A 7,945-nucleotide genomic window follows, 5' to 3' on the forward strand; every position below is an offset into this window, starting at 1 on the left:
TACATAAGATGGAGGAACAGAAGGCTAACGATGACAAAGAAGAGCATGGGTAAAGGCAATGAACCAAAGGAAATAGAATTAGAAAGAAAGAAGCTCAACCTTTTAGGGGATGCTTCATTCTTAAGGTGGAAGAGTTATAGTGCAAATTCTCATGTAATACAAGAAAATACGGGTGCATCGTTGCTAAGAAAATAAACTGGACAGTTTTGGGTGCGATTTGTCATCATTTTTAGTACTTAAATGTTTGTTATATGTTTACATTAGAACCTCAGCTTGTAATTAAACAAAAATTACTCAATAATAGTTAAATCTAGAGAAAAAGTCTACTCTTAATTGGTTTACATACTCAGAATAGAGTCAAAAGTCAAATAGAGTTAGCAAAAACTCGGATTTGAGTAAAATTCACTCACACCTGTTGCAATACTTTCACATATAAAATTTTAGTAGTAGTCATACTACTATTAGTATGAGTACAAATGAATGGACAGAAATTGATACATTATTGAATAAAGCGAAATTGATTTTTTTTACAGTGTATTAGGTATGCTAAAGGAATAACACAACGAGATAGTACTAATACTAAAATATCTGTTAATTGCATTTTTCAGAAAAATAACCCTTGGAAAGCAATTCCAAGAAAGAGAGTATATATGCCAAATATCTTATAAGGTTTTTCATTTGCAATACTCTATTTTGTTAATGGCAGTAACTGGCGATTTAAAGATTGATTGCAACATTATAAAAACTGGAAATACAACAAAAAAAGTGCGAAAAACGTATAAAAGGTGTGTGGTTAGATATAAATAAAGAATAAAGTAAAGCATGTGATAACAAAACAAAAACAAATATTTCCAGAGAAAAATCAATTCTAAGCCTGAATATTAACAAAGACTTCGTCATTTCTAAAGCATTGCCTTTAATGTTCATATATTTTTTGGCTTCTATTAATTAGTTTCAGTTTGACCGTTCATTATTGCAAGTAGTACTACAGTATTTATATATTTTGTATTTAAATATTTACTACCATGTGTAGGGAATTGTCTTTAGCATCTTTGGCATAAAAATTAATCATTGGTAAAGAATTTGGAAAATGTTTAGAATTAATTTGATTTAAAGTAGTATAAAGTGACTACTTTCTTCTATAGAAACAGTTATTATCCAGGAGTCCAGCATGTTCAAAGTACAGTGGGTAGAAACTTTATATAATTTAACTGAGGTTGCGCCAAATATTAATGAAATTTCTGTGAGCATACTAGAAGCTAGAGTGAGCTTTACCAAGGCACACGATAATTTATGCTTGGAGAATACCCCAACTTCTTGTAAATACTTCGAAACAGAAAATAAAGCAATTAGAACTTCCTACGAGCCTAGATCCCGATAAGACGGATTTATTATAAGCAGGTACTGAGCTAGATGATAATGGTAAACTTTAATGCAGCGAGCATCTTGTCTAGTTTGGACACGTTTTCGGAATACGAAGTTTTAATTATACTCCTATTCATATTCCAAAAGTGTCACAAGTGCGCACTACATATACTACAAGAAACAAAAGAGATGAACTGATAAACGGGACCTTCCTAGAAAACATCGGGCATGCACCGGCGTGTGATGCATGCTCTTTTACTCATTGTAACAAAGACGTTCAAAGGGTCGGCTCGCGCTTTTATAGGGCACGTCTCCATGGGTTAGACTCCTATGCAACGGCACTTGGATCTCGGAAATGGACTGGTTCGCTGCCCAGTGGTATCTCTTCATTTATTGTTATGGGCGACTTCTGTGTAATTGTTATGGTTATGTTTGAGAAAAACATTACCTAAGAGCGTCTTAATTAAAAATGATTTATGAATGCGCGCATTTCCTGTTTTGTAGAAACAGGAACTGTGAATTTTTCTGAGCGCAGTGTTATCATAACATTTACAGATTACCAACAAACGTTGATATGAAGTTGAACACAATGATGATGATCTTCCAAAAGTATTGATATCAGGAAACCCTAGATAGAGATCGAAATCAGAAGCAAGATTACCAAAGCTTGTCTCTATAAGTGTCAAAATCAAAGTGATTGGACCTGAATTATCAGTTGCTTTTGTCATTAATTTAAGAGAGATCCAGATGTTAGGAAATGGCCATTACACTGTTATCTGCAGATGGAGTACATCTTTGGTGGCTACATATACAGGCTGTTAAAAAAATATGTCATAATCTTGGAGGAGATTTAGTACAGAGTTCCACCATTTCAAAGAAAAAATCTCATGTTTTACTCAAAAATCGCTTACTCAACTTCGCTATTGAAATATTATAATTGTCACTGATAACTAAAACATACTGTAACTTTGTTATCGAGAAAGATACTTTAACAAAATTTATTTATTGTATAGCTAGTACGATATACAGGATGTATCATAATTCTACCGACACAGAGCAGACACGTGTAAAATCTTAAAACATTTTTTCTGGGCCTCTGAAGATGAGAGCTAAATTGCGAAAAACAATAATATTTCAGCAATGCCTTAACATAGAGCAACCAAATTTGGTAATGATTTGCGTTTATCGTTATCTTTAATTAGTAAAATTATGAATTTGTTGGAAGCCCTTAAAATGATTTTTATTGTCGATTTTTTTATCAATACGCCAATTATTAAATAATTAGTATTATATGAAATTTAAGTATAAACATTTTTTACTCTCACAAATTTTTTGAAAACTACGGTTTTTAAGGAATTTGGTGAACTGATCGGACGAATAGATTGCCATAACTTATTACGTTACAAATACGTAATTACAGACAACAATTTAACTATCCGTTTATTTAACCAAATATTAATCGAGACTTAAAATATTGTATTTAATTATTGTAATTAAATAACTGCATTTAAATACAATTTTCACTTATAATCTCCCTAGTGCTTGAATTATTTCCGGACATTAATTCAAGGACGTGGGGGATTCGGTAAGAAAATTTTACAACAAAAATTTATTTTAAAAATTTGACAAATTTCATTTTGAAACTTATTTCGCCAAAATAAAGTTGGCTTGACAGGTAGACATTGTTTTGTGGTGCATATTTTTTTTCTTCTTAAACGTCATATAATTTAATCGCATTTCACGCGTTTTTTTATATTAAAAAATGGCTCGTTTTGCAAATGAAAATTCCGAAAACATAAAAGCAGAAGTGGCAAATTTAACTCCTCAAAATACGAAAAAGTCGAAATTAAGCGTATGGAGGCAGTTTCTAGTTTTTTGTGCGAAAAGATCCTACAATGTTGAAGATCCAATAATATCGATGACTGCGTTGGCATCAATTTTTGAAGATTATGCGTTTAACATGAAAAAGAAAAGTTCTGATAATTACAAAGAATCTGTCCTTAAGGTAAATTACGTACTTTTAGATTATTTGACAAAAAAAGCAAAATTGCAAATAATATTGAACTGCTAAAATTATTTTCTTGTTTTGTCTTAGGTTATGTGGAACTCTACCGCAAATATTTACCTTTGCAATACAATTCACTTAGTATTACTAAAATAGAAGGAAAGTAAGTTTTTGTAGAAAAACGATGTCTATGGCAGTTTATCAAAGATTCTTATTAAAACATAAAGAAACACATTCCTCTCACTTTAGTAATAAAAAAGGCATTTAATTTTTGAATTTAAATATTTGTCTTTGCAACACAATTCACTTAGTATTACTAGAATAGAAGGAAAGTAATTTTTTGTAGAAAGTGATATCTATGGCAGTTTATCAATGATTCTTATTAAAACATAAACAAAACAAATTCCTTGCACTTTAGTAATAAAAAAGGCATTTAATTTTTAAATTCAAATATTTATCTTTGCATTACAATTCACTTAGTATTACTAAAATAGAAGGAAAGTAAGTTTTTGTGGAAAACCGATGTCTATGGCAATATATCAATGACTGTTAAACAATCATAATTGCAATCAAGTAGGCTTGTGATGTCAAAATCGTCTTTCCTATACGTCACGTTGACAGTCATTTTCTCTAGCTTCTAATTGTTTACAATTAAATCATGGCAGTGAACAACGAAAAAAGTAATTTAAAATCTTATAGTATATGTAATTCTTGTACCAAAATAGGGGACATTCTTATGTCTCATAAAAATTTAAAGTATTTGCCATATTTACTGAAAAAAACTGGAATCAATCCGCATCAAGAAAAGCTATTTTCGCAGCTATTCAAAAGATTTTGTAGGAAAATGTCCCATCTTTTTTACGTAAAACCAGGGCTCAGCAGAACAAAATTTCATCAAATTATTACATATATATTATGAAACATAGACATCTGATGGAAATGAAAAATAAAGGTAATAATTATGCTCCTCGTTACTCTCCGTTGCGAAGAGAAGAGTTCCAGCCAGAATTTCAAAAATATTTAACGTTAATAGAAGAAATCTCGGAACAAATATATGGTAAATAATTATTTGTATCTATTTATTATTTTCAAATAAATAAAAACATTGCAAAGCAAAATTCTGGATAGGTACTGATTTTTGAACCATATGATAGCTATCAAAAAAAAATTTCCGCTTATTAATTTTGTTCGGCTAGGAGGAAAAAAATTTCCGAAAAATTTGAAGGTTGCCATGGGCAACTGTCGAAATTACAGTATGTAATTGGTTTAAAATGGCAGGTGTTAATTTTTCACTAGAGTAACCAGATAAACCGATACTTGTCCAACACCAATCCAATACCTATGTATGTTTTCAGCCAAGAAAATTGAAAAATTCCAAATATTTCGAATTTTCACCTTCAAGAACGGCAATTCAATACCTATGTATTGTATACCTATTTATTGCTTTCAATCACACCAATTTTGTTCAGTGTATTTGGAAGGATTTTTTATATGTGCAATCTGTTTGCTCAAAGAACAAAATAGTGCTCCATCCACTGGTCATTGGAACCTAATGTCCTACCTCGTATATCAAAGAAAGCAGGTGCAGGTGAGGAATTGGTGTTCACCTCACCCATCCCAGGCTACCGAGATTAAGCCGCCCTCAGACGGAGCATAAAACAATTAAAATCCCGAATCCTGATTCATACCACGTCCAACTGCACACTCACAATGAGCGCTCGCTTAATTATGCATATTTGAAAATTCGCTGGAAAACGTCAGTCAGCGTCTGCGGTGCAATTAGCCTTATAGAGGATGTAATTAGTAATTAAACACAATCAGACATGAGTCTGTGCCTTAATCACGGCCAACTCGACATGGGCCAGCTGACAATCAGTGTGCCGGGGTTCTGCTCTGCATAATTCCATCGACGATTGTAACAACGCAGCAGCTCCCTCAATTAATATCAATTAGATAACTGTTTTCGTCTTCAAATTGATATTAATGCCGTAATGCCATCATTTATTCGTATCTTCCCATCGCCGAATCAAGTGATCAAGGGGTAAATTAGTCGGTTTGTCCCGGGTTCTTGCGGATGTGGAAATAATTGTACGGGGTGTACCGCTTCCTATACACAGCGGAACTACACTAATGAAAATTTTATATAAAATTACACATTGGATATTTGTTTATTATGACGCCGCAGTAGGTAATGTAAAATTATACCTACAGATAAAGATACAGGGTGGGCCATTAGTGTGAGAAAGTAAAATAACTCCCTTGTTATTCATAATACAGAAAAAAATTTTATATAAAAGTTATACAGAATCAAGAAACCTAAACTATACAACAATTTTATAAAGGCTTTCTTAGAGTCTTATAAACGTTGTAAATGAAACTTCTATAAAAGTTTAAAGTGTAATAGCTGCTTTCTTGTTTTTTATAACACTTACCGGTCAATGTTTAAAGCTTTTTTTATACATTATATTGGTTGCACTATTAATGTTGTATTACATTATCATTTAAATATACTATATGACTAAATTATAAATAATTTTAGCTTTTTAAGTTAAATAATATCACAACAAGCCTTAAAAAAGATTCTATAAAAGGGTTTATTACAGCTGTAAGCAGAATAGTTTATTGTACTTATAAAACTACTATATAGTAAAGCTTAAATAAAAGTACTGTAATAGTATTTACTGATTATAATTTCATTAATTATTAATACAATTAACACTAATTTTCTCTTTAGACATCCATTCACGTCTCTTCTAGAATGTATTCGTTGTTTGTGACCAATAAGCGGCTGATTTGCCCATATGATTATCAAATTTGTGACTTTGTGACAGTACTCCGTATATTTGTCTCTTCTAAACTCTACTATCAGTGCTAATAGTTGAAAGTGTTTTATCATTCAAAATCTTCAGAGCTTCTTTCAGAACATTTTAAAATATAAGTAAGCACTTACTAGCCATACCATACTACTTATAACGAACGTTCAAATAAAAACGTGGTCGAAGTTGGCTCTGACACATTGGACGTAGGGAGTAGCTTATAGCGACCAACTTAACCTCATTTCTCAACGAGCTGTATAGCAGCTGTCAGTTTCAATAACGTTAATGACAATATAACTTTATTTTAAAGAATAATCGTGATAACAATAACAAACAATTAAAGGAGCTGCGGAAAGTGTCCCCCTCCTTGTTATAACAATAAATTAAAGCAGCTGCTGAAAGTGTCCCCCTCCTTTTTCCAAGCACTTTTCACACCTGTTCCTCAAAGAATTAAAGACATTTTCTAAGATGCTCGGGGTATTGTTAATTTCACGAATCTTGTCTATAAGTCGAGCCTGCAGATGGTTTAAATCAGGAATAGGCAGTTCAAATATAGTGTTTTTAAGGTAAGGCCACAAAAAGAAATCACACGGCGTAATATCACATGACCTCGGTGGAAATTCACGTTCAGCATTGAGACTTATTAGTCGATTCTGGAAAACTTCCCTCAACATATTCATCGTCTCGCCTGCCGTATGTGCCCTTGCGCCATCTTGTTGAAAGTAACAGTTTGTAATTTCGTTTTCTTCCAGCTGGTTAACAAAAGGAGCGATAATTATATCTCTATACCTTTGCGTAGTAAGAGTACCACTAAAAAAAATTGGTCCATAAATCTTCCTTCGATTGAGAGCACACCAAACTCCAATTTTTTGAGCGTGTAGAGGGCCCTCGACAAAAAAGTTATCTGGTTTTTCAGAAGACCACATTCTCATATTCTGTGAGTTTACGTAACCACTTAAATGAAACCAGGCTTCATCAGAAAAAAAGGTGATATTATGAAGTTCACCGTAGTTGTTTAAAAACCATTCACAAAATACAGCCCGTCGCGGAAAATCAACTTCATGAAGTTCTTGCTGACAAGTTAAACGATAGGAGAACAAACGCAAATCTTTTTTTAACACTGTGTGGCAGGTACCGACTGATACTCCCACCATTTGTGATAAAACACGTACAGAAGTTCTTGGCGCATTTTCCATTATTTGTTGGACATTTTCTTTTAATTCTTCAGTCCCCTTTTTAGGTCGGCCGCTTCCTTCTTTTCTTGTTACACTGCCCGTTTCACGAAAAACATTAACACAACGCTGAACTGCACTTTTAAAAATTTTGTACTCAACAACGCCGGGAAATTGATTTTGAAATTATATGAAACATTCCTCAATAGAATACTTCCATATTCCATCAATCTTGCGTCCATTTCTAAAGTAGGACTCTATGATAAACACTTTTTGTTCTTGAGAAAACACCACTTTAAACGCTTTTTAAAACGAAAATATTCAAATTGATAGCGGCGATATAGCGCTTTGACAGATGGCCTTTAAGTTCATTTGCTATACGCTACGCCCTACGTCCAAATTTTCAGAACCAACTTGACCACGTTTTTATTTGAACGCTCGTTATAAACCTCCTCTTTGGAGGCAATTATATCAGCAAATTAGTTTAATAAATATTATATGTACAGCTTTTATAAAATGGTTTTATAAGCTGCGCCTATTTTGGATTTATAAATGCTTATTTAATGCTGAATAACTGTTCTCAACAT

This window comes from Anoplophora glabripennis, unplaced genomic scaffold (genome assembly GCF_000390285.2).
Source record: "Anoplophora glabripennis isolate ALB-LARVAE unplaced genomic scaffold, Agla_2.0 scaffold153, whole genome shotgun sequence".
Classification (NCBI taxonomy): Eukaryota; Metazoa; Arthropoda; class Insecta; order Coleoptera; family Cerambycidae; genus Anoplophora; species Anoplophora glabripennis.